The sequence below is a fragment of the Coregonus clupeaformis genome, unplaced genomic scaffold, assembly GCF_020615455.1.
Source record: "Coregonus clupeaformis isolate EN_2021a unplaced genomic scaffold, ASM2061545v1 scaf3221, whole genome shotgun sequence".
Taxonomy (NCBI): Eukaryota; Metazoa; Chordata; class Actinopteri; order Salmoniformes; family Salmonidae; genus Coregonus; species Coregonus clupeaformis.
The window spans coordinates 15,001-42,014 of NW_025536675.1; the positions used below are offsets into that span (position 1 = coordinate 15,001).

General features: G+C 41.6%; 1 long non-coding RNA gene and 3 pseudogenes across 1 annotated transcript; 3 read left to right on the forward strand and 1 right to left on the reverse strand.

The window, feature by feature from the left end:
• Positions 1 to 2,464: 2,464 nt before the first annotated feature.
• Positions 2,465 to 2,939, reverse strand: LOC123489707. Its single transcript, XR_006660606.1, has 3 exons — positions 2,855 to 2,939; positions 2,698 to 2,759; positions 2,465 to 2,483 (listed from the first exon to the last, which is right to left on the reverse strand). It is a non-coding gene; the product is annotated as an uncharacterized LOC123489707 (long non-coding RNA).
• Positions 2,940 to 8,126: 5,187 nt separating this feature from the next.
• Positions 8,127 to 8,235, forward strand: LOC123489713 (annotated as a pseudogene).
• Positions 8,236 to 17,744: 9,509 nt separating this feature from the next.
• On the forward strand, positions 17,745 to 17,853 carry LOC121561044 (annotated as a pseudogene).
• A 1,082-nt stretch (positions 17,854 to 18,935) lies between these two features.
• Positions 18,936 to 19,044, forward strand: LOC123489714 (annotated as a pseudogene).
• The last annotated feature ends 7,970 nt before the right edge of the window (positions 19,045 to 27,014 follow it).

The window sequence follows — 27,014 nt, forward strand, 5'->3', positions numbered from 1 at the left end:
AGCCTGGTGTTACAGTACAGTGAGGGGAGCTCGGCCAGGTCAAGGGATTCTCATAGCTCAGGATCTAGAATAACCCCTGGCATAGATAGCTCACCGAAGTGTGAAAAGAGTGTGGATCTCATTAATTGTCCTCACTGTAGTAATACTTATCTAACTGTGCAGTCATATGAAAAGTACTTGGATTAAAATGATGATGTAATCTTTTATTTCACGGACATGTTGGAGGTGTGTTTGAGCGTCCAGTGAACCTCATCAATGTTACAGTCTCTAGAGCAGAGAAATGGCTTCTCTCAATGTCCTTGTAGCTAGATCACTGTGATGCCCTGACCACTTCATGTGGATAGAGGAGTGGGTGTGTGCGTGGGTATTTTTGTGTGTGTAGGTGTGTGTCCGTGCATGTCTGTATGTACATGCATGTCTGTTTGTTTGTACACCTGGGTGAGAGAACCTTTGATCCCTCTTATTGGGGAGTTGAATATTTGAATCCATAAATGGACACATCTCACCATCCCTTGTACTGTCTCTCCTCTATCCACCCATTCATCCCCTCTCTCTTCTCTCTCTCCCCTTTCAGAGTTAATATGTTCTGCGTCTTTTCTAGATTAACAATCATCAAAAAATACATGTACAGTGTCTATGTTATGTTGATTTAATTCAATGTCTACTTTATCAACAGTATGTTGATGTCAGGCTGGTCTTTGTTGTGGAGAGTGCACTCATGTAGGACCAAGATGTTTCTCAGGTTAAAGATAGAGCTTGGCTGTAGCCTAAAACGATGTGCTGCAACTACTTCTCTCAGCTCATTATCCATGCATGTAGGCCACTGGAATATGCAGCTCTGGGGAGGCTGTACATCTGGTGACCGCAGGCATGACAGAGACAGAAAAGTGCAGTTTGACAGAAATCGTACCTGTGAGAATTCATAAAATAACTACATTCTCAAAGTCATGGATAAAGCTCACTATTCTGTCACCCCTTCAAGATGATAAAACGACAAGATCACGCTCCAGAGTTATCTTACAAGGACTACATCATGATGTGTGAAAACTTGAGGTACATACAGTATGTGTGGTACTCCATTACTCTGATGACACCAATATATCCTCCCTGCTGTAATATAGGCAAAGAGAATGAGGCTGTAGTATGATAATGTTCCTATCGTCCCTATTTAGGTTGACTTATTTCACCAATCTCCCTGTAATCTGTTGGAAACCCACCAGTAACACAGCACCTTCAGGCCGCTCAGATATGTGGTGATATGTGGGCTCTATTTTAAGCATGTGAATCAAAAATAATTAGGCCCTGAGATTGCGAGGCGTTATTAAAATGCTAAACAGTTGAAGGGGTGGATAACAAGACAATCAAAACCTCATCAGGACATGGGAGGGAAGGACAGAGGGAGAAAATAGAACATGTCTGCTTTGTATTCCCTGTGGGTGATTGTTATTTCATATATTACAGAATGTAATATGCCCATGGATCATTATTGACCAAATTAACTCAATGCTGATGTATTCACTCTTCCCTACCTGTAGTGGTTTGATATATTTTTGTTTATGTATTAGTTTTGGTGAATTCAAACACATATGCCTAACCTAAGCATGCTGCTTCACATATCAACAGTAGTGAACATTTGCTGCAGAAATATTTACTGTTTTTATTAATTGATCATAGTATAGCTTTTGCTATATTGAAATGTTCATTAGGCCTACAGCTCGGTCTCCACTGTCAACATGTAGTCATAAAGTGCTGCAAGCTCCAGTAGCTTTGCATCCTCATTGGCATTATCAGTAGCAGGGCTAGCGGAGGCAGCCATATCCTTCATCTCATTGTTATCTTCCTCATCCTCAGCGATGAGGGCTTTCAGGCTGGTCTCACTGACGGATTTCTCCATAGAGGTGTCTGTTAGGGTGGAGATCAAATCTTCAGCAGAGTCATCCTTCACATCCTCATCAGTAGCGATCATGTCCTTAGTGCTCTCAGGGGTCAGTGCCATGTCAGGAGTGGAGTTCTGGGTGCTTGAGTCTGATGTGTGAACCTCTGTCATGGTCTCTGATGACTGGGTGGTCACCATGGAGATCTGTCTCTGAGAGGTGGCAGTGGTCTGTGTGTCTGTGTTCATATCTGTTGTCTGTGTTTCTGTGTGCGCCTGTGTCGAAGTGTTGGTAGTGGATGGCTTTCCTCTCTGTCCTAGTTGCCATAGACGAGGTGGTCAGAGGGACTCCAGGTAGCTGCCACTCCAGCGGGAGGATGGCCAGGTTCCTAGCCAGGGAGAACTGGGAGAGGGAGCTCTACCCGGAGGAAAAGGGGGGTTAGGTTGAGGTCAGAGGGGAAACTGCCTGGATGTGTGAATCTCTGTCTGTCCGTATAGTAAGTCAGGTTTCAGTAACTTACGTGGGCACGTGGGTAGAGTCGGAGAGTCAGGACTTATGTAAATTTTCTCCACATGGGTCTTCACTTGCCGGGGGTGTCCTTTGATTTGCCTGCATAAGACAATTGCAATACCCAATGATAAAACATTATGGGAAAGATCTTTTGCTCACAATAAAATATGATACAGCATGTTTGCTTGTCTCACAGAGTTCGGTCTTTGTCCCAAATTAGTTCCCTTGTCTGTTTCTGGTGTTGTACTTCTGGGTTCGTGGTCTTGAGATGATTTCAATAGCTGGACTTCAGTCCAGTCTTTCTCCTCCCTACCTTTCCATTACTCTTGTCCTTGACCTTTTTGGTTGTAACATCTCCTCCAGACCAGTCTGAGCCTGTTTAGATTAGACATTTTGATTTTGAAGACACATCTTTCCAATTGGAGAAATATCATTCTATATCTAATCAACAGACAACCCATAACACCCACCAGTATCAGATGCATTATCTTCGTCCTGGTCCTTTTTACTCTGTCTGTGCTGAGAGGGACGAGTTTTCTTCAGCTTGACTTTCCCCTCCACAGCAGAAGAGAGTGAACAGCTGCAGGGCCGCCACAGCTGGATAGATGCTCTGCTTCTTCTCTTTCTGCTGGGTCTCCTTTGCTTTCTCCACAGGGGAGACCTCAGGGTCACAATCAGTACATCAGTTAGAAATCTACTGATATTTCAAACTACAATATCAATAGCCAATGAGCTCTAGTGTGTTTCCATGGCAAAATGTTACCCAATTATAACTAGGGTTAGTGCTATCCGAGATCCTTGAGACATCCCTACCCTAAACCCTAACCTCACTCTACCCTTACCCTAACTCTAACCTTAACCCTCACCTTAACCATTTCCAATTTCAACTTCAATGGGGGTAAGGTCAGAGCTGGGACGTTCCATGGATTCGTAAGACTTTTTAACTAGTAGGGCCTACCCCATCCGAAGGGGCATTGTGACATTATCACATTTGTCAAGCAGTGTCAAAGTATCAAATTCAACACAATATACTGTGTTTCCTTATTGTGGTCATTATCAATTATCAAATGCATTGGCAAATCCTCATTGATAAGCAGGTTTGGATGTCTTACCGAAGTTAGATCTTTGTTTAATGTCTTTTCTGTTTCCGTGTCGTCTCTGCGTTTGTGGTCCTGAGATTTCTGAACTTCAATCCAAACTTTCTTCCGAACCTTTCCTTTACTCTTGTCCTTGATCCTTTTCACATCACCTGCAGAATAGTCAGAGCCTGTAAGTGAAACATTTCCTCCAAGTGAAGCTCAAATAATTGTACTGTGTAGCAGCACTAGTCAATAGACACCTCCTCACACTCACCAGTATCAGAGTCATTATTGTTGTTCGTATCGTGTATCGTTGTTGCCTTTCTCCCCTCACCACTCTGGGAGGGATCAAATGGTGTCTTCTTCATCCTGACGCAGCTCAGCAGTGTAAACAGCTGAAGAAAGGTCAGGGCTGGAGGGATGCTCTTCTCCCTGGGTTTATTTTTTATGTTTATGGGTCTCCTTTGGTTGCTCCCTAGGGGAGACCAGAGGGACAGGGTCACTAAGTGTCTGACCCATAACACGCTAGGGTAGTGTACTGTTGTAATCAATCAAATCAGTTATAGGTTGAGAGATGTAGCTAACACGCTCTTCCTGAGCATGTCTAACAATTTTAATGTGGTCTGGGATTCTGTTAGAAGTGTGTTTCCGTGGCAACGTTACCTCATAATGTTCCCTTATAATAACTAGTGCTCCATCCCTGGTAAAGTGACATTGTGACATCATCAAGTTCCAGAACACTGGAGCAGCCTATTACTATATACCTAGTCTGCCTGTATGTCTGTATGTCTGTCTGTCTGTACAGATGTAGGATCTTAATTTGATCACTCTTTTGTTGCTGAGATTTGTACTGCAGAGCAAGAAATGCAAACTTTTATTGTATTACAAAAGGCTTCTAAAGTTTGTCATTTCCATTTTAAAATGTCAGACTTGATTTGCCCAAACAGAAAATGTATCAACCCCTACAAAAAATGTCCATTAATTATAATCCACATCATAATTCACATTTCCTGTTGCTGCATAATTATTTTCCTGCTGTAGCAAACTGGCTCAAATTAAGATCCTACATCTGTATGTCTGTCTCTCTCTTTCCTTCTCTCTCCATCTCTCTCTCTCTGCCTGTACTCATATTCAACCTCTGCCTTCACCCTATTGAAGCACTTTGTTTTCTCATCTATTGCCTGCCTGCATCATGTTGCAAGGAGAGGGTGGCTGAGCACAGGTCAATCACTCCACATTGAGAATGATTATACAGTTGATTATCAAGTGCCACACTCAACATATTACTACTGTTGGCAATCAGAATACATACTTGTTGTAGTCCAAGAGTCTACTCAGTGAATACATGCAGGCCAGCGGGCAAGAGTCATGGCAACACATCTATATTCACACCTCCTCTATGTCTGCACTATTAAAAGCAGATCGCCGCCACATGTAGCATAAGAGATAGGTAAACAGCCTTTATGTGACACCTTCATTATTCACCATCTTTGTCATCTGTATGGGAGAGCATGGGGAGGCAGTGCTGTGCTGCTAGTGCCTTAAAAAGGCCACCAGAGAGCATAAAATGACTACATACGGTATGTCAATGACCAAATGTTGTATGTAAAGCAATCATGAATGGTTTTCTAATATACTGTTTAGTACAACACATATCATAAAATAGTCTACACATCATAACATAGGCCACACACAAGTGCAAGTTTCAGTGGGGTAACTGAATTGATTCCTTCAAAAAATGTCAGTCCATTTATCCAATGAATCCTCCTTTTTCTCCCTCTCTCTCTCTCTCTCTCTCTCTCTCTCTCTCTCTCTCTCTCTCTCTCTCTCCTCTCGCTCTCTTTTATCCTCCCAAGACTGTTACATGTGTAATATGTTTTTTATCCAATGATAGTAAAGATCATTAATGTTGCCATTAATTTGAAAACGATAAAAAACTGCCAGTTCAGTGTTTGGCTACAGTTTAGCCCTGCAGCTCTCTGTAAAGGCAGTAAGGCTCTTGCAGTCCAGTGAAGATTAGATTGCTTTACAGGCCAGTGAGCCTGGGTGAATCCACAGAGAGCCGACACACAAAGACTGGCACAGAGAGATCAGAGTGGTGCCTCCTGGGTAGTGATGATGAACAAACCTTGGCCTCTCCTGAAGACGATAACAAATGCCTTCATCCTCCAGCCAAGACCATTAATGGCCAGATAAAATGCAGGGGTGTGTGTATGTGTTTCAGAGGGTTAATGTACATGTGGGTGTGTTGGTAGTAAGTGTTCTATAGAGGGACGATGTGTGTTTTCTTCTATGTGTGTCTGTCAGTGTGTTTATGCACTCTACCTAGTCTTCCTTTCAGACCCCTAGACACTTGTATGGCCACAGGGTGCATCCTGATGGCTTATTGGATTCCCTTTTAGTGAGGGCCAGTAGCTAAACAAATAAAGGCAGCCATGTCTCTGTGTTATGACCTCCACCACTGTGGTCACAGCCGGCATGAAGTCTATTATACATTTACAGGATAAACATTTTAACTTCAAACATTAAACCAAGCAGAACTAGGTAGGACGGGGAATCATATACTGTACCTTGGGACTCTGGTCTAGTGGTGTTATCTCAGTGAATAGTGCAAGGTGTTGTAATATCAGAATCAATACACAAATATATGTGTATGTGCGTGCATGCATTCCTGCCTATCTGCCTGTGTTTGTGTGTGTCTGTACGTGCATGCATATGCCTGTGTGATTGAGTGCTGGGTTTAGTGAACTTGTCGTTCCATCATCATGATGGCACTGACCTTCTCTCGACCAATGTGTTTTGGCTAATGCAGTTTTCTAGAGACTGGAGAAATCAATTGCTCAGTCAGGACAGGAGGTGGGCTTGCACACTGTAGAAGGTTTACTGAGCACAGCCTATCCTCTCTTGATTTGATTTGATTTATTAGGATCCCCATAAGCTGACATCAATGGTGACAGCTAGTCTTACTGGGGTCCGACACATAACGAACAAGACATTACAGACAAAATACAATTGACATACATTTAGGAAACATGAACATGTCGTGTGTGTGTGCATCTATCAGTTACACATACATGTCAGTACATACAGTCGTGGTCAAAAGTTTTGAGAATGACACAAATACTAATTTTCACAAAGTCTGCTGCCTCAGTTTTGATGATGGCAATTTGCATATACTCCAGAATGTCATGAAGAGCGATCAGATGAATTGCAATTAATTGCAAAGTCCCTCTTTGCCATGAAAATGAACTTTATCCCCAAAAAACATTTACACTGCATTTCAGCCCTGCCACAAAAGGACCAGCTGCCATCATTTACATTTTAGTCATTTAGCAGACGCTCTTATCCAGAGCGACATACAGTTAGTGAATGCATGGAGTAACTGCCTTTTATTTATCACCCTAATAATATCATGTATTTTTATTGGACTAAATGCAGTTTGTATGTGCTGCCCTGCCCTGCCCTGATCAATTTAAATAATAGACAGTGCGTTTCCCTCAAAATATATGTGTCATGGAGCAACTGCCTTTATTTATCACCCTAATAATATCATGGATTGTTATTGGACTAAATGCAGTTTGTGTGTGCTGCTCTGCCCTGATCAAATCAAATAATGGACAGTGCGTTTCCCCTCAAAATATAGGCAGTACATGCAGCCTTTGTTTTTAGTCTAGGAGACAGTCAATGTCTGTAGTCCATTAGGGCACTATAAAATCCCTTCAATGTTTTGCCTGATTCCGTTAATTCCCAAGTTCCCTTTTCTCCGTTTAGATTTCCCGTTGACCGCTTTGTCCCTGTTTTGGCAGGTTTTCGCTCTCAAAAGTACACCTTTTTAATAGCAAAACAGCACAATTGGATGTTCTATGTCCACAACAATGTTTAAACCCTATCAGGTGACCATTTGTGAGGTCTGGGAAAAATGTAAGACATTTAGATTTTGGGGTGTAGTTACCCTTAAATGCAAGCGGCACCAGGAAGAGACCTTTGTTTGGTTAGCGGTGTTGCTGTAGAACAAATGGCCACTGGAGTGATGCAAATGATCACGGTATAATTCTGCCAGGCAGGCATAGGCTACTTTATAGTTAACATTTACTTGCGAAGGTTTTGGGGAAAGCCATTCCTTCCCTACCAGAAGAAGGTTATCATTAGCATCATCGCTAACGGCTACACAAAGTGTAGACATACGCGCGCACCGCACACATGCACACAGACAGGGGCATTCCGTGCTGCTTTCAGAAAGTTCATGGAAATACGAATCACTGATGCATTTTGTTCATGTCTTATGATTGACTTGGGCAAATGAATGCGTTTTTCTAACAAGTTGAATAGATTTAGTTGATTTCTTACTAAGTTCAATAAATGTTTGAATATTGTTGAATTTCGGTTTAATGTCTGGATTCCGTGATTCGGTCCGCAACGCCTATTTTATAGGGCCCTAGTCAATGAACTTGTCATAAATCAACATAGGATATGCCCTCTTTTCCCTCCCCACAAGACACAAATATATATATATGTATATATATATATATATATATATATATATTGGAAATGTAAGCAAGGGTTGAGCTTCTTCAGTTTGTGTCACAAAGTGGATACGTTTCTGTGTCCCTTTCAGAGTGAGTGACACATTGACTTTATATAGTGTACCAAGAGTTGTTCCCTCGCTTGCGGCCATACCAGCCTGAATACGCCCGATCTCGGAAGCTAAGCAGGGTCGGGCCTGGTTAGTACTTGGATGGGAGACCGCCAGGGAATATCAGGTGCTGTTAGCTTTTTGTCCTAGTAGAGCGTGCTCTTGTGTCATGGAGCAACTGCCTTTATTTATCACCCAATAATATCCTGTATTTTTATTGGACTAAATGCAGTTTGTATGTGCTGTCCTAACCTGATCAAATTAAATTATAGACAGTGCGTTTCCCTCAAAATATAGGCAGTACATTCAGCCTTTGTTTTTAGTCGGTTCATTAAGTTGCACGGAAATACGAATCACTGATACATTTTGTTCCCTCAAAATATATGTCATTTATTATTAGGGTGACACAAGAGATGCTATGTCTGTTCCATGGGGTCTCACTGATAGAGCGATGTCTGTGGAATTAACAATACAACTCTATGGTTCAGAGAGAGAGAGAGAGAGAGAGAGAGAGAGAGAGAGAGAGAGAGAGAGAGAGAGAGAGAGAGAGAGAGAGAGAGAGAGAGAGAGAGAGAGAGAGAGAGATATCATATAATCACAGTTTTTCCCAACTCCAGTCCTCCAGTACACATTTGTATTGTAGCCTGGACAAAAAACACCTGATTCAGATGTCAAGGGCTTGATGATTAGTTGACAAGTACAATCAGGTGTGCTTGTCCGGGGCCACAACAAGATATGTATTGTTGGGGGCAGTGGAGGCTGCTCATAAGTGGAGGACGGTTCATAATAATGGCTGGAGTGGAATGGCTGGAATGGAGTGAATGGAATGGTATCAAACAGATGAAAACCATGTTGTTGATACCATTCCATTTACCCATTCCAACCATTATTATGAGCTGTCCTCCCTCAGCAGCCTCCACTGGTTGGGTGTACTCGAGGACCGGAGTTGGGAAACACTGTAGTAGAGTATAAAAATGTTTTGTCTATCAAACCCATTCATTGTTTCAGAGTCTCGTACCAAGCTGTATATATTCTTCCCATGATGGCTCATAGAGTCTCTGATTGCTCAGGGGACATTCATACATCACTGTCTTATTGCTCTCCCTCTGCAGCTAGACACTAATGAGAAACAGTTGACTGTTCATTCCAGCCCTCAGTCATACACCCACACACACATACACACACACACATACACACACACACACACAGATATGCATGTGCACCACGCATGCATGCATAGGAACGCATGCACACACACATTAATGCAGACACGGACACACACAAACATAGGCATGCATGCATAGGCATGAGCGCATGTACGCAAGCGCACGCACGCACGCACACACACACACACACACACACACGCACACACACACACTGTCCATCATGTCCTATGAGCAGGGTAAAGACAGAGCCAGCAAAAACAGCAGCTGACAGACCGTAATAGAGCCTGGCTGTCAATGTGTTGTCAGGAGTATCCCCCTGAGGATAGACTGGTCACTTAAAGCCATGATTACTCTTGATAGGTGTTAGCCTGGTGTTACAGTACAGTGAGGGGAGCTCGGCCAGGTCAAGGGATTCTCATAGCTCAGGATCTAGAATAACCCCTGGCATAGATAGCCTACCGAAGTGTGAAAAGAGTGTGGATCTCTATTAATTGTCCTCACTGTAGTAATACTTATCTAACTGTGCAGTCATATGAAAAGTACTTGGATTAAAATGATGATGTAATCTTTTATTTCACGGACATGTTGGAGGTGTGTTTGAGCGTCCAGTGAACCTCATCAATGTTACAGTCTCTAGAGCAGAGAAATGGCTTCTCTCAATGTCCTTGTAGCTAGATCACTGTGATGCCCTGACCACTTCATGTGGATAGAGGAGTGGGTTGTGCGTGGGTATTTTTGTGTGTGTAGGTGTGTGTCCGTGCATGTCTGTATGTACATGCATGTCTGTTTGTTTGTACACCTGGGTGAGAGAACCTTTGATCCTCTTATTGGGGGAGTTGAATATTTGAATTCATAAATGGACACATCTCACCATCCCTTGTACTGTCTCTCCTCTATCCACCCATTCATCCCCTCTCTCTTCTCTCTCTCCCCTTTCAGAGTTAATATGTTCTGCGTCTTTTCTAGATTAACAATCATCAAAAATACATGTACAGTGTCTATGTTATGTTGATTTAATTCAATGTCTACTTTATCAACAGTATGTTGATGTCAGGCTGGTCTTTGTTGTGGAGAGTGCACTCATGTAGGACTAAGATGTTTCTCAGGTTAAAGATAGAGCTTGGCTGTAGCCTAAAACGATGTGCTGCAACTACTTCTCTCAGCTCATTATCCATGCATGTAGGCCACTGGAATATGCAGCTCTGGGGAGGCTGTACATCTGGTGACCGCAGGCATGACAGAGACAGAAAAGTGCAGTTTGACAGAAATCGTACCTGTGAGAATTCATAAAATAACTACATTCTCAAAGTCATGGATAAAGCTCACTATTCTGTCACCCTTCAAGATGATAAAACGACAAGATCACGCTCCAGAGTTATCTTACAAGGACTACATCATGATGTGTGAAAACTTGAGGTACATACAGTATGTGTGGTACTCCATTACTCTGATGACACCAATATATCCTCCCTGCTGTAATATAGGCAAAGAGAATGAGGCTGTAGTATGATAATGTTCCTATCGTCCCTATTTAGGTTGACTTATTTCACCAATCTCCCTGTAATCTGTTGAAACCCACCAGTAACACAGCACCTTCAGGCCGCTCAGATATGTGGTGATATGTGGGCTCTATTTTAAGCATGTGAATCAAAAAATAATTAGGCCCTGAGATTGCGAGGCGTTATTAAAATGCTAAACAGTTGAAGGGGTGGATAACAAGACAATCTAAACCTCATCAGGACATGGGAGGGAAGGACAGAGGGAGAAAATAGAACATGTCTGCTTTGTATTCCCTGTGGGTGATTGTTATTTCATATATTACAGAATGTAATATGCCCATGGATCATTATTGACCAAATTAACTCAATGCTGATGTATTCACTCTTCCCTACCTGTAGTGGTTTGATATATTTTTTGTTTATGTATTAGTTTTGGTGAATTCAAACACATATGCCTAACCTAAGCATGCTGCTTCACATATCAACAGTAGTGAACATTTGCTGCAGAAATATTTACTGTTTTTATTAATTGATCATAGTATAGCTTTTGCTATATTGAAATGTTCATTAGGCCTACAGCTCGGTCTCCACTGTCAACATGTAGTCATAAAGTGCTGCAAGCTCCAGTAGCTTTGCATCCTCATTGGCATTATCAGTAGCAGGGGCTAGCGGAGGCAGCCATATCCTTCATCTCATTGTTATCTTCCTCATCCTCAGCGATGAGGGCTTTCAGGCTGGTCTCACTGACGGATTTCTCCATAGAGGTGTCTGTTAGGGTGGAGATCAAATCTTCAGCAGAGTCATCCTTCACATCCTCATCAGTAGCGATCATGTCCTTAGTGCTCTCAGGGGTCAGTGCCATGTCAGGAGTGGAGTTCTGGGTGCTTGAGTCTGATGTGTGAACCTCTGTCATGGTCTCTGATGACTGGGTGGTCACCATGGAGATCTGTCTCTGAGAGGTGGCAGTGGTCTGTGTGTCTGTGTTCATATCTGTTGTCTGTGTTTCTGTGTGCGCCTGTGTCGAAGTGTTGGTAGTGGATGGCTTTCTCTCTGTCCTAGTTGCCATAGACGAGGTGGTCAGAGGGACTCCAGGTAGCTGCCACTCCAGCGGGAGGATGGCCAGGTTCCTAGCCAGGGAGAACTGGGAGAGGGAGCTCTACCCGGAGGAAAAGGGGGGTTAGGTTGAGGTCAGAGGGGAAACTGCCTGGATGTGTGAATCTCTGTCTGTCCGTATAGTAAGTCAGGTTTCAGTAACTTACGTGGGCACGTGGTAGAGTCGGAGAGTCAGGACTTATGTAAATTTTCTCCACATGGGTCTTCACTTGCCGGGGTGTCCTTTGATTTGCCTGCATAAGACAATTGCAATACCCAATGATAAAACATTATGGGAAAGATCTTTTGCTCACAATAAAATATGATACAGCATGTTTGCTTGTCTCACAGAGTTCGGTCTTTGTCCCAAATTAGTTCCCTTGTCTGTTTCTGGTGTTGTACTTCTGGGTTCGTGGTCTTGAGATGATTTCAATAGCTGGACTTCAGTCCAGTCTTTCTCCCTCCCTACCTTTCCATTACTCTTGTCCTTGACCTTTTTGGTTGTAACATCTCCTCCAGACCAGTCTGAGCCTGTTTAGATTAGACATTTTGATTTTGAAGACACATCTTTCCAATTGGAGAAATATCATTCTATATCTAATCAACAGACAACCCATAACACTCACCAGTATCAGATGCATTATCTTCGTCCTGGTCCTTTTTACTCTGTCTGTGCTGAGAGGGACGAGTTTTCTTCAGCTTGACTTTCCCTCCACAGCAGAAGAGAGTGAACAGCTGCAGGGCCGCCACAGCTGGATAGATGCTCTGCTTCTTCTCTTTCTGCTGGGTCTCCTTTGCTTTCTCCACAGGGGAGACCTCAGGGTCACAATCAGTACATCAGTTAGAAATCTACTGATATTTCAAACTACAATATCAATAGCCAATGAGCTCTAGTGTGTTTCCATGGCAAAATGTTACCCAATTATAACTAGGGTTAGTGCTATCCGAGATCCTTGAGACATCCCTACCCTAAACCCTAACCTTACCTCTACCCTTACCCTAACTCTAACCTTAACCCTTACCTTAACCATTTCAATTTCAACTTCAATGGGGGTAAGGTCAGAGCTGGGACGTTCCATGGATTCCGTTAAGACTTTTTAACTAGTAGGGCCTACCCCATCCGAAGGGGCATTGTGACATTATCACATTTGTCAAGCAGTGTCAAAGTATCAAATTCAACACAATATACTGTGTTTTCCTTATTGTGGTCATTATCAATTATCAAATGCATTGGCAAATCCTCATTGATAAGCAGGTTTGGATGTCTTACCGAGTTAGATCTTTGTTTAATGTCTTTTTCTGTTTCCGGTGTCGTTCTCGTTTGTGGTCCTGAGATTTCTGAACTTCAATCCAAACTTTCTCTTCCGAACCTTTCCTTTACTCTTGTCCTTGATCCTTTTCACATCACCTGCAGAATAGTCAGAGCCTGTAAGTGAAACATTTCCTCCAAGTGAAGCCTAAATAATTGTACTGTGTAGCAGCACTAGTCAATAGACACCTCCTCACACTCACCAGTATCAGAGTCATTATTGTTGTTCGTATCGTGTATCGTTGTTGCCTTTCTCCCCTCACCACTCTGGGAGGGATCAAATGGTGTCTTCTTCATCCTGACGCAGCTCAGCAGTGTAAACAGCTGAAGAAAGGTCAGGGCTGGAGGGATGCTCTTCTCCTTGGGTTTATTTTTATGTTTATGGGTCTCCTTTGGTTGCTCCCTAGGGAGACCAGAGGGACAGGGTCACTAAGTGTCTGACCCATAACACGCTAGGGTAGTGTACTGTTGTAATCAATCAAATCAGTTATAGGTTGAGAGATGTAGCTAACACGCTCTTCCTGAGCATGTCTAACAATTTTAATGTGGTCTGGGATTCTGTTAGAAGTGTGTTTCCGTGGCAACGTTACCTCATAATGTTCCCTTATAATAACTAGTGCTCCATCCCTGGTAAAGTGACATTGTGACATCATCAAGTTCCAGAACACTGGAGCAGCCTATTACTATATACCTAGTCTGCCTGTATGTCTGTATGTCTGTCTGTCTGTACAGATGTAGGATCTTAATTTGATCACTCTTTTGTTGCTGAGATTTGTACTGCAGAGCAAGAAATGCAAACTTTTATTGTATTACAAAAGGCTTCTAAAGTTTGTCATTTCCATTTTAAAATGTCAGACTTGATTTGCCCAAACAGAAAATGTATCAACCCCTACAATAAATGTCCATTAATTATAATCCACATCATAATTCACATTTCCTGTTGCTGCATAATTATTTTCCTGCTGTAGCAAACTGGCTCAAATTAAGATCCTACATCTGTATGTCTGTCTCTCTCTTTCCTTCTCTCTCCATCTCTCTCTCTGCCTGTACTCATATTCAACCTCTGCCTTCACCCTATTGAAGCACTTTGTTTTCTCATCTATTGCCTGCCTGCATCATGTTGCAAGGAGAGGGTGGCTGAGCACAGGTCAATCACTCCACATTGAGAATGATTATACAGTTGATTATCAAGTGCCACACTCAACATATTACTACTGTTGGCAATCAGAATACATACTTGTTGTAGTCCAAGAGTCTACTCAGTGAATACATGCAGGCCAGCGGGCAAGAGTCATGGCAACACATCTATATTCACACCTCCTCTATGTCTGCACTATTAAAAGCAGATCGCCGCCACATGTAGCATAAGAGATAGGTAAACAGCCTTTATGTGACACCTTCATTATTCACCATCTTTGTCATCTGTATGGGAGAGCATGGGGAGGCAGTGCTGTGCTGCTATGCCTTAAAAGGCCACCAGAGAGCATAAAATGACTACATACAGTATGTCAATGACCAAATGTTGTATGTAAAGCAATCATGAATGGTTTTCTAATATACTGTTTAGTACAACACATATCATAAAATAGTCTACACATCATAACATAGGCTACACACAAGTGCAAGTTTCAGTGGGGTAACTGAATTGATTCCCTTCAAAAATGTCAGTCCATTTATCCAATGAATCCTCCTTTTTCTCCCTCTCTCTCTCTCTCTCTCTCTCTCTCTCTCTCTCTCTCTCTCTCTCTCTCTCTCTCTCTCTCGCTCTCTTTTATCCTCCCAAGACTGTTACATGTGTAATATGTTTTTTATCCAATGATAGTAAAGATCATTAATGTTGCCATTAATTTGAAAACGATAAAAACTGCCAGTTCAGTGTTTGGCTACAGTTTAGCCCTGCAGCTCTCTGTAAAGGCAGTAAGGCTCTTGCAGTCCAGTGAAGATTAGATTGCTTTACAGGCCAGTGAGCCTGGGTGAATCCACAGAGAGCCGCACACAAAGACTGGCACAGAGAGATCAGAGTGGTGCCTCCTGGGTAGTGATGATGAACAAACCTTGGCCTCTCCTGAAGACGATAACAAATGCCTTCATCCTCCAGCCAAGACCATTAATGGCCAGATAAATGCAGGGTGTGTGTATGTGTTTCAGAGGGTTAATGTACATGTGGGTGTGTTGGTAGTAAGTGTTCTATAGAGGGACGATGTGTGTTTTCTTCTATGTGTGTCTGTCAGTGTGTTTATGCACTCTACCTAGTCTTCCTTTCAGACCCCTAGACACTTGTATGGCCACAGGGTGCATCCTGATGGCTTATTGGATTCCTTTTAGTGAGGGCCAGTAGCTAAACAAATAAAGGCAGCCATGTCTCTGTGTTATGACCTCCACCACTGTGGTCACAGCCGGCATGAAGTCTATTATACATTTACAGGATAAACATTTTAACTTCAAACATTAAACCAAGCAGAACTAGGTAGGACGGGGAATCATATACTGTACCTTGGGACTCTGGTCTAGTGGTGTTATCTCAGTGAATAGTGCAAGGTGTTGTAATATCAGAATCAATACACAAATATATGTGTATGTGCGTGCATGCATTCCTGCCTATCTGCCTGTGTTTGTGTGTGTCTGTACGTGCATGCATATGCCTGTGTGATTGAGTGCTGGGTTTAGTGAACTTGTCGTTCCATCATCATGATGGCACTGACCTTCTCTCGACCAATGTGTTTTGGCTAATGCAGTTTTCAGAGACTGGAGAAATCAATTGCTCAGTCAGGACAGGAGGTGGGCTTGCACACTGTAGAAGGTTTACTGAGCACAGCCTATCCTCTCTTGATTTGATTTGATTTATTAGGATCCCCATAAGCTGACATCAATGGTGACAGCTAGTCTTACTGGGGTCCGACACATAACGAACAAGACATTACAGACAAAATACAATTGACATACATTTAGAAACATGAACATGTCGTGTGTGTGTGCATCTATCAGTTACACATACATGTCAGTACATACAGTCGTGGTCAAAAGTTTTGAGAATGACACAAATACTAATTTTCACAAAGTCTGCTGCCTCAGTTTTGATGATGGCAATTTGCATATACTCCAGAATGTCATGAAGAGCGATCAGATGAATTGCAATTAATTGCAAAGTCCCTCTTTGCCATGAAAATGAACTTTATCCCCAAAAAACATTTACACTGCATTTCAGCCCTGCCACAAAAGGACCAGCTGCCATCATTTACATTTTAGTCATTTAGCAGACGCTCTTATCCAGAGCGACTTACAGTTAGTGAATGCATGGAGTAACTGCCTTTATTTATCACCCTAATAATATCATGTATTTTTATTGGACTAAATGCAGTTTGTATGTGCTGCCCTGCCCTGCCCTGATCAATTTAAATAATAGACAGTGCGTTTCCCTCAAAAATATATGTGTCATGGAGCAACTGCCTTTTATTTATCACCCTAATAATATCATGGATTGTTATTGGACTAAATGCAGTTTGTGTGGCGGCCCTGCCCTGATCAAATCAAATAATGGACAGTGCGTTTCCCTCAAAATATAGGCAGTACATGCAGCCTTTGTTTTTAGTCTAGGAGACAGTCAATGTCTGTAGTCCATTAGGGCACTATAAAATCCCTTCAATGTTTTGCCTGATTCCGTTAATTCCCAAGTTCCCTTTTCTCCGTTTAGATTTCCCCGTTGACCGTTTGTCCCTGTTTTGGCAGGTTTTCGCTCTCAAAAGTACACCTTTTAATAGCAAAACAGCACAATTGGATGTTCTATGTCCACAACAATGTTTAAACCCTATCAGGTGACCATTTGTGAGGTCTGGGAAAAATGTAAGACATTTAGATTTTGGGGTGTAGTTACCCTTAAATGCAAGCGTGCACCAGGAAGAGACCTTTGTTTGGTTAAGCGGTGTTGCTGTAGAACAAATGGCCACTGGAGTGATGCAAATGATCACGGTATAATTCTGCCAGGCAGGCATAGGCTACTTTATAGTTAACATTTACTTGCGAAGGTTTTGGGGAAAGCCATTCCTTCCCTACCAGAAGAAGGTTATCATTAGCATCATCGCTAACGGCTACACAAAGTGTAGACATACGCGCGCACCGCACACATGCACACAGACAGGGGCATTCCTGTGCCGTTTCAGAAAGTTCATGGAAATACGAATCACTGATGCATTTTGTTCATGTCTTATGATTGACTTGGGCAAATGAATGCGTTTTCTAACAAGTTGAATAGATTTAGTTGATTTCTTACTAAGTTCAATAAATGTTTGAATATTGTTGAATTTCGGTTTAATGTCTGGATTCCGTGATTCGGTCCGCAACGCCTATTTTATAGGGCCCTAGTCAATGAACTTGTCATAAATCAACATAGGATATGCCCTCTTCCCCCCTCCCCACAAGACACAAATATATATATATGTATATATATATATATATATATATATATTGGAAATGTAAGCAAGGGTTGAGCTTCTTCAGTTTGTGTCACAAAGTGGATACGTTTCTGTGTCCCTTTCAGAGTGAGTGACACATTGACTTTATATAGTGTACCAAGAGTTGTTCCCTCGCTTGCGGCCATACCAGCCTGAATACGCCCGATCTCGGAAGCTAAGCAGGGTCGGGCCTGGTTAGTACTTGGATGGGAGACCGCCAGGGAATATCAGGTGCTGTTAGCTTTTTGTCCTAGTAGAGCGTGCTCTTGTGTCATGGAGCAACTGCCTTTTATTTATCACCCTAATAATATCATGGATTGTTATTGGACTAAATGCAGTTTGTGTGTGCTGCCCTGCCCTGATCAAATCAAATAATGGACAGTGCGTTTCCCTAAAAATATAGGCAGTACATGCAGCCTTTGTTTTTAGTCTAGGAGACAGTCAATGTCTGTAGTCCATTAGGGCACTATAAAATCCCTTCAATGTTTTGCCTGATTCCGTTAATTCCCAAGTTCCCTTTTCTCCGTTTAGATTTCCCCGTTGACCGTTTGTCCCTGTTTTGGCAGGTTTTTGCTCTCAAAAGAACACCTTTTTAATAGCAAAACAGCACAATTGGATGTTCTATGTCCACAACAATGTTTAAACCCTATCAGGTGACCATTTGTGAGGGTCTGGGAAAAATCTAAGACATTTAGATTTTGGGGGTGTAGTTACCCTTAAATGCAAGCGTGCACCAGGAAGAGACCTTTGTTTGGTTAAGCGGTGTTGCTGTAGAACAAATGGCCACTGGAGTGATGCAAATGATCACGGTATAATTCTGCCAGGCAGGCATAGGCTACTTTGTAGTTAACATTTACTTGCGAAGGTTTTGGGGAAAGCCATTCCTTCCCTACCAGAAGAAGGTTATCATTAGCATCATCGCTAACGGCTACACAAAGTGTAGACACGCGCGCACCGCACATATGCACACAGACAGGGGCATTCCTGTGCCGTTTCAGAAAGTTCATGGAAATACGAATCACTTATTCATTTTGTTCATGTCTTATGATTGACTTGGGCAAATGAATGCGTTTTCTAACAAGTTGAATAGATTTAGTTGATTTCTTACTAAGTTCAATAAATGTTTGAATATTGTTGAATTTCGGTTTAATGTCTGGATTCCGTGATTCGGTCCGCAACGCCTATTTTATAATATATATATATATTGGAAATGTAAGCAAGGGTTGAGCTTCTTCAGTTTGTGTCACAAAGTGGATACGTTTCTGTGTCCCTTTCAGAGTGAGTGACACATTGACTTTATATAGTGTACCAAGAGTTGTTCCCTTGCTTACGGCCATATCAGCCTGAATACGCCCAATCTCGGAAGCTAAGCAGGGTCGGGCCTGGTTAGTACTTGGATGGGAGACTGCCTGGGAATACCAGGTGCTGTAAGCTTTTTGTCCCAGTAGAGCGTGCTCTTGTGTCATGGAGCAACTGCCTTTTATTTATCACCCTAATAATATCATGGATTGTTATTGGACTAAATGCAGTTTGTGTGTGCTGCCCTGCCCTGATCAAATCAAATAATGGACAGTGCGTTTCCCTCAAAATATAGGCAGTACATGCAGCCTTTGTTTTTAGTCTAGGAGACAGTCAATGTCTGTAGTCCATTAGGGCACTATAAAATCCCTTCAATGTTTTGCCTGATTCCGTTAATTCCCAAGTTCCCTTTTCTCCGTTTAGATTTCCCCGTTGACCGTTTGTCCCTGTTTTGGCAGGTTTTCGCTCTCAAAAGTACACCTTTTTAATAGCAAAACAGCACAATTGGATGTTCTATGTCCACAACAATGTTTAAACCCTATCAGGTGACCATTTGTGGGGTCTGGGAAAAATGTAAGACATTTAGATTTTTGGGTGTAGTTACCCTTAAATGCAAGCGTGCACCAGGAAGAGACCTTTGTTTGGTTAAGCGGTGTTGCTGTAGAACAAATGGCCACTGGAGTGATGCAAATGATCACGGTATAATTCTGCCAGGCAGGCATAGGCTACTTTGTAGTTAACATTTACTTGCGAAGGTTTTGGGGAAAGCCATTCCTTCCCTACCAGAAGAAGGTTATCATTAGCATCATCGCTAACGGCTACACAAAGTGTAGACATACGCGCGCACCGCACACATGCACACAGACAAGGGGCATTCCTGTGCCAGAAAGTTCATGGAAATACGAATCACTGATGCATTTTGTTCATGTCTTATGATTGACTTGGGCAAATGAATGCGTTTTCTAACAAGTTGAATAGATTTAGTTGATTTCTTACTAAGTTCAATAAATGTTTGAATATTGTTGAATTTCGGTTTAATGTCTGGATTCCGTGATTCGGTCCGCAACGTCTATTTTATAGGGCCCTAGTCAATGAACTTGTCATAAATCAACATAGGATATGCCCTCTTCCCCCCAACAAGACTCAAATATATATATATATATATATATATTGGAAATGTAAGCAAGGGTTGAGCTTCTTCAGTTTGTGTCACAAAGTGGATACGTTTCTGTGTCCCTTTCAGAGTGAGTGACACATTGACTTTATATAGTGTACCAAGAGTTGTTCCCTAGCTTACGGCCATACCAGCCTGAATACGCCCCTTTCGGTAATTGAGGAAGTGGTTACAGGTGCGGTGGTATTGGAGGAGAAGGAGAGGGAATTGGTTGCTGCGTTTTGAAATCTTTTTTTGTTTGGTTATTTATGTGGAATTTGATTTTGTTTTGATTTATTAGTAGAGTTGTTTCTCCCCTAGCAGCTTTTGCTGGGGGGGGAAGGAAAGGAGGGAAAAATACAGATATAATTAGTTAATCGGACGGACAACAATGGATACAACGACCTACGCGATGGAACAGACAAAGAGTACTGGACATGGAGGAAAAGTTCCTGATGCACCATCATCGAGGGAAAAGTCCTATGATAAGACTTGTACGGTGGCGGTGGATATCACTGGGGAAAAGAAATTAACGATGATGGAATTGCTGAGAGGGATAAAGGAGGCGTGTGGAACGGTGATAGGGTGCAGATTTAAAGGTGATCAGAAGTATGAGATTACGATGTCCCATGTCCATGGGAAGGAGAGGTTAATGGATGGACTAAAAATCAAATCGTGCACGGTAACGGCGAGGGACATTTCAGCGGATGAGCTGGTGGTGTCCTTCATGAATTTACCAGTGTATATTAGTGACGATACTATCGTGGCAAAATTGGAAGGATGGGGTGTGAAGGCGGTTTCTGGGATTAAGAGGAGATTATGGCCAGGAACAGAGATCGCTGATGGCACAAGATTCTGTAAAGTCCGGTTTACAGACGTGGTGCGCTCACTACCATATTCTACCAAGTTTGAGACGTTGGAGGGGACTGAGTACTTTCGAGTGATACATGACAGGCAAGTTAAAGTGTGCCGAATTTGTATTCAGTCTGGCCACGTAGTACGGGACTGTCCTGATTTTCTATGTCGGAGATGCGGAGCACAAGGGCACTATGCAAGAGAGTGCGTCGAGAGAGAGGAGAGACCATGTAATGGATGTGGGGAGAGAAGAATGCGCTGTACGTGTACTGGGCCAACAGATGGTGAAGACATGGAACAACAGGAGGAGGAGATGGAAGAAGAGAGAGTGGAGGAGGGGGGACGTGATGGAGGACGGGGAAAAAGGAGGCAAGGATGGTGGAGGAGGAGGAGATGGTGAATCTACTGCGACAGAGGGGGATGGAATTGGGCGCAGCATGGATGTCGAATTCCTAGATGACTACTGCACAGATGGAAAGGAGCCTGATGGTGGAGGAGGAGGAGGAGGTGAGCAGGAAACGGAAACATCTGAAGGTGAGGGAGATGAAGATAATGGAGGGGTTGTACCTGACACTATTCCTGAAAGTATGGATGTGAAGGGGGAATCCGCGAAGAGGAAGGACTCTGAGAGTGAAGTGTCCCGGGTGAAGTCCAAAGGGTGAGGGAAGAAGCAAAGGAAAGTAGGAAGAGCAAGATCAAGAAGAAGAAGAAAAGACTGGGTCTTGATGATGGGAAAAATCAACATATTAATTGTACTTATGGTGAGTGTTGTATCTGTTAATATTAATGGACTAAGGAATATGGGAAAGTTAGAACAGACAGTGAGTCTACTACAGGCTGATATTTTATGCTTCCAAGAGACACACTGGACTGACAGTATGATGGATGGAGTAAGAAAGAGATGGATGGATTTGATTTATTATAATAATGGTGGGGAGAGGACGTGTGGGGTTGCTAGTATTAATTAAGAGGGATAGTGTACAGAATATTAGGCAAGTGTATGCGGATAAAGAGGGTAGACTTTTGAGTGTTAAATTTGAATTTCTAAATGTGCAATACACTTTATTGAATGTTTATGCACCTAATAATGAGAGTGACCGAGAAGTATTTTTTAAGGCACTTGAGCAACATTGTGTGGGTAACTGTATATTGGTTGGGGATTTTAACGTTAGATTGACAAAACTGGACACGTCAAGGAGTACTTTGTTGCGCTCTGACATGTCTAGGCGAGTATTGTTGGGGATAATGAAGGATCATTGTCTGAGTGATGTATGGAGGGGAATGCATCCAGGTCAGAGAGTTTTTTCAAGGAGGCAGGTTGTTTTGAAGGTTCTCAGGCAAAGCCGCATAGATTATTGTTTAGCGGCGGAAAATGTTGTGCAATATATACAAAAGATTAGGTATGATTTTAATACATTAAGTGATCATGCCTCTCTTGGTTTCCTGCTGGGTCCTAGTGTGCCTTCTAGAGGGGGTGGTGTATGGTGTTTGAATGCTGAGCTACTAAAAGAAGGAAAATATATTGATATGATTTCTGATTGTATAAATAGAGAAATATTGAGTGATTTTAAAAGTGTTAATATTGGATTGTGGTGGGAGGGTCTAAAAGAGAAGATTAGAGGGTTGAGCATTAAATATGCAAGACGAAGGAATTTTCTTTTTAAAGAGGGAGAGGATAGCTTTGAATAAAAGACTAGACATTGAGCTGGGAAAAGTTGATACGGTGGAGGGTTGTGATATGGCAGGTTTTATGGAAGCTCAGGCTGCGGTACATAACTTTGAAAAGAGTGCATGTATGGGGGCAATAGTAAGGAGTAGAGTACAGTATGCCATAGAAGGAGAGAAATGTACATCCTTCTTTTTAGGGTTAGAAAAGAAGAAGCAGGCTAGAAACTATATTACAGAAATCGAGAATGAGAGGGGGGAGACAGTGAATGATCTGGTGGGGATTTTAGATACAATAGAATGTTTTTATAGTAATCTTTTTAAAAAATAATGCAATGATCAAGGATGTATAGAAGAGGTGTTGAGCTATGTAGATGCCAGAATATCAGAGGATGAAAGACTCATGTGTGACACAGACTTGGCGGTCACAGAGATACGGGAGGCGATTTTGTCTGCTCATAGAAATAAGAGCCCTGGCTCTGATGGGCTGACAAGTGAGTTTTACAAAACATTTGTGGATATACTGGCACCTGTTTTATTAGATGTGTACAAATATATGGAGCAATCTCAGGAAGTCTCGGAGTCGATGGCGACTGGCTTAATAACTATAATATATAAAAACAAGGGAAGTAGGAAAAGATTAGAAAATTTTAGGCCATTATCTATTTTAAATGTAGATTATAAGATCTTAACTAAGGTGCTGGCTAACAGAATTAATAAAGTAATGGGAAGTATTATTTCAGAGACACAGGCTTACAGTGTTCCTGGTAGAGAAATAGCAGACATTATTTGCACTTTAAGGGATGTCATAAGACATATGAAGGGTGAGGGAGGTGTAGTATTGAGCATTGATTTAAATAAAGCTTTTGATAGAGTAGAACATTCATTTCTAATGCAGACGCTTAAAACTTTTGGATTTGGGAGCAGAATGGTGGCCTGGATACAGCTGCTATACGGTGCTGCAGTAAGTAGAGTAAAATGTAACGGGTTACTTACTGATGCTTTCCCATTGGAGAGGTCGGTGAGGCAAGGATGTCCATTGTCTGCGGCCTTATATTGTATGTCGGTTGAGCCTCTGGTGGCTCTCCTTAAAGCAGACCACCAGATCCGAGGCGTTTCTATTCCAGGGGGTGGAGTCAGCATTGTGCAGCAATATGCAGATGACACTACAATTACTGTTAGAGATGTGGAAAGTGTAAATAGAGTGATGGAGTGTTTTGAGCTCTTTGGGAAAGCATCAGGTGCTAAGATTAATGTAGAAAAGACTGAGGTTTTGTATGTGGGGCTAGTGAATGATAATGGGTGTAGGTATCATTTTAAAAGAGCTAATGGCTATTTTAAAGCGTTGGGAGTTATTTTGGGTATTGATGAAAAGGAGGCATGTGATAGGACTTGGGCAGGTGTATTGAATAAAATCAAACAAACACTGGCATTTTGGAGATGGAGGAATTTAAAATTGAAAGGAAAGGTAGTGGTAACAAATTCTTTACTAATATCTAAATGTGTATATGTCATGGATGTGCTTCAGATGCCTGAGTGGGTTTTAAAAGAACTTAATTCTATTGTTTCTAACTTCTTGTGGGATGGCAAAGGGGCTAGAATATCTAGGTCTACACTTGCTGCAGAGGTATAAAGATGGGGGGTCTAAAATTAGTGGACATAGACGTGAAAAGAAAAGCATTAAGAATTAAAATTATACAGAAGTATTTATATGGGGAGGAAGAATATGGGTGGAAGAGGTTCTTTAGGAATTATTTGTATAATAATGGTGGATGTGAAGAGAGTGGGTTATTAATGATATGGAAAAAGCCTATGTATGAACAAGTTCCTCTGTTTTATCAGGAAGTGTTACGTGCATGGGGAGAATTTCTTCCTCGTGTAAAATATGTGTGTGAACATAAGGATATAATACTGAATCAACCTGTGTTTTTAAATCCCAAAATTATGTTCAATGATGAAGTGTTGTATAATCCCCTTTTTATGAGGGCTGGACTGAGACTTATTAAAGACTTTGTATATGAAGTTATTCCTGGGTTTCTAAGAGACCAGGCCATTTATGACAATGTGAAGGATGTGGATGATACAGTTTGGAAAGGTACTATATTGAATGGATTTGAACGGGTGAAAAGTAGCATTCCAGCAGAATGGGTTTCTGTCATTAATGGAGATGGAATTTGGGAAGATTTATATGTATTACCGAATTTATATATTGACAATGGGGATAAATGGAAAACATTGTCTAGTGTCAGAACAAATGTTTTTTATAAACAATTACTGGTTACTGACAGGCCTGCTGCTGAGAAGAGGTGGGTAGAACTGTTTCCGAAGATGGATCGAAAAGTATTATGGAAAAACTTATACTTACATGGGAATAAATTGGAATGTGAAAATAACGATTTTAAAATAAGACATAATCGGATATACACAAAAGTAGTGCTGCATCAAATAAATAAAGAAATAAAAAGAGAATGTGATATATGTGGTAAGGCACCAGAAAATTTATTACACTTATTTGTAGAATGTGAGGATTTAAAAGATATGTTTTGTAAAGTAAAGGAAATAATATGTAAAAACTGGGGGAGTGGTTTGTTGGAAAAGAATGCGTGGGAGGAATTGGTTTTATTTGGAGTGGGAGATGAATGTAAAGGGGTTAATGTGAGGTTGTTGAATATTGTTTTGAGTTTTGTTAGGTATGCTATTTTTTGTGGGAGGAATTATGCTTATTTTGAAGGGAGGAGGGTAAGGGTGTGGGGTATTTTTGTAGCTTTGTTTAAGAAGCACATCGATATGTTTTATAGTTATGGATTGGAAGATTTTGATGAACTTTTTGTAGAGGGGAGTGGGTTAATTGCAAGGGTGGATGGTGGAGGAATCACTTATAATTTTTAGAAAGAAATATTTTGATATTTTCTATGTTTATTTTTATTTGACAGGGAGATGCTTTTAAATCTGCCTATTTAATATGTGGAATTTGTTATGTCTTAGTCATGTCTGGTTTTTTGTATACTAGTTTTTTGTTTTTATTTCTTTGGGTTCTTTGATTTGATAGGGGGTGAATTGTTCGCCTGCCTATGGTAGAATAGTTTCTAGTGTATGGTTTTTTGTATATAACACTGTACATGGTATAATATAAGTGTATTTGATGAATATTTTACAATAAAAAAAAAAAATAAAAAAAAAATTAAAAAAAATACGCCCAATCTCGTCTGATCTCGGAAGCTAAGCAGGGTCGGGCCAGGTCAGTACTTGGATGGGAGACCGCCTGGGAATACCAGGTTCTGAAAGCTTTTTGTCCCAGGAAAGCGTGCTCTTGTGTCATGGAGCAACTGCCTTTTATTTATCACCCTAATAATATCATGGATTGTTATTGGACTAAATGCAGTTTGTGTGTGCTGCCCTGCCCTGATCAAATCAAATAATGGACAGTGCGTTTCCCTCAAAATATAGGCAGTACATGCAGCCTTTGTTTTTAGTCTAGGAGACAGTCAATGTCTGTAGTCCATTAGGGCACTATAAAATCCTTTCAATGTTTTTCCTGATTCCGTTAATTCCCAAGTTCCCTTTTCTCCGTTTAGATTTCCCCGTTGACCGTTTGTCCCTGTTTTGGCAGGTTTTCGCTCTCAAAAGTACACCTTTTTAATAGCAAAACAGCACAATTGGATGTTCTATGTCCACAACAATGTTTAAACCCTATCAGGTGACCATTTGTGAGGTCTGGGAAAAATGTAAGACATTTAGATTTTGGGGTGTAGTTACCCTTAAATGCAAGCGTGCACCAGGAAGAGACCTTTGTTTGGTTAAGCGGTGTTGCTGTAGAACAAATGGCCACTGGAGTGATGCAAATGATCACGGTATAATTCTGCCAGGCAGGCATAGGCTACTTTGTAGTTAACATTTACTTGCGAAGGTTTTGGGGAAAGCCATTCCTTCCCTACCAGAAGAAGGTTATCATTAGCATCATCGCTAACGGCTACACAAAGTGTAGACATACGCGCGCACCGCACACATGCACACAGACAGGGGCATTCCTGTGCCAGAAAGTTCATGGAAATACGAATCACTGATGCATTTTGTTCATGTCTTATGATTGACTTGGGCAAATGAATGCGTTTTCTAACAAGTTGAATAGATTTAGTTGATTTCTTACTAAGTTCAATAAATGTTTGAATATTGTTGAATTTCGGTTTAATGTCTGGATTCCGTGATTCGGTCCGCAACGCCTATTTTATAGGGCCCTAGTCAATGAACTTGTCATAAATCAACATAGGATATGCCCTCTTCCCCCCAACAAGACTCATATATATATATATATTGGAAATGTAAGCAAGGGTTGATCTTCTTCAGTTTGTGTCACAAAGTGGATACGTTTCTGTGTCCCTTTCAGAGTGAGTGACACATTGACTTTATATAGTGTACCAAGAGTTGTTCCCTC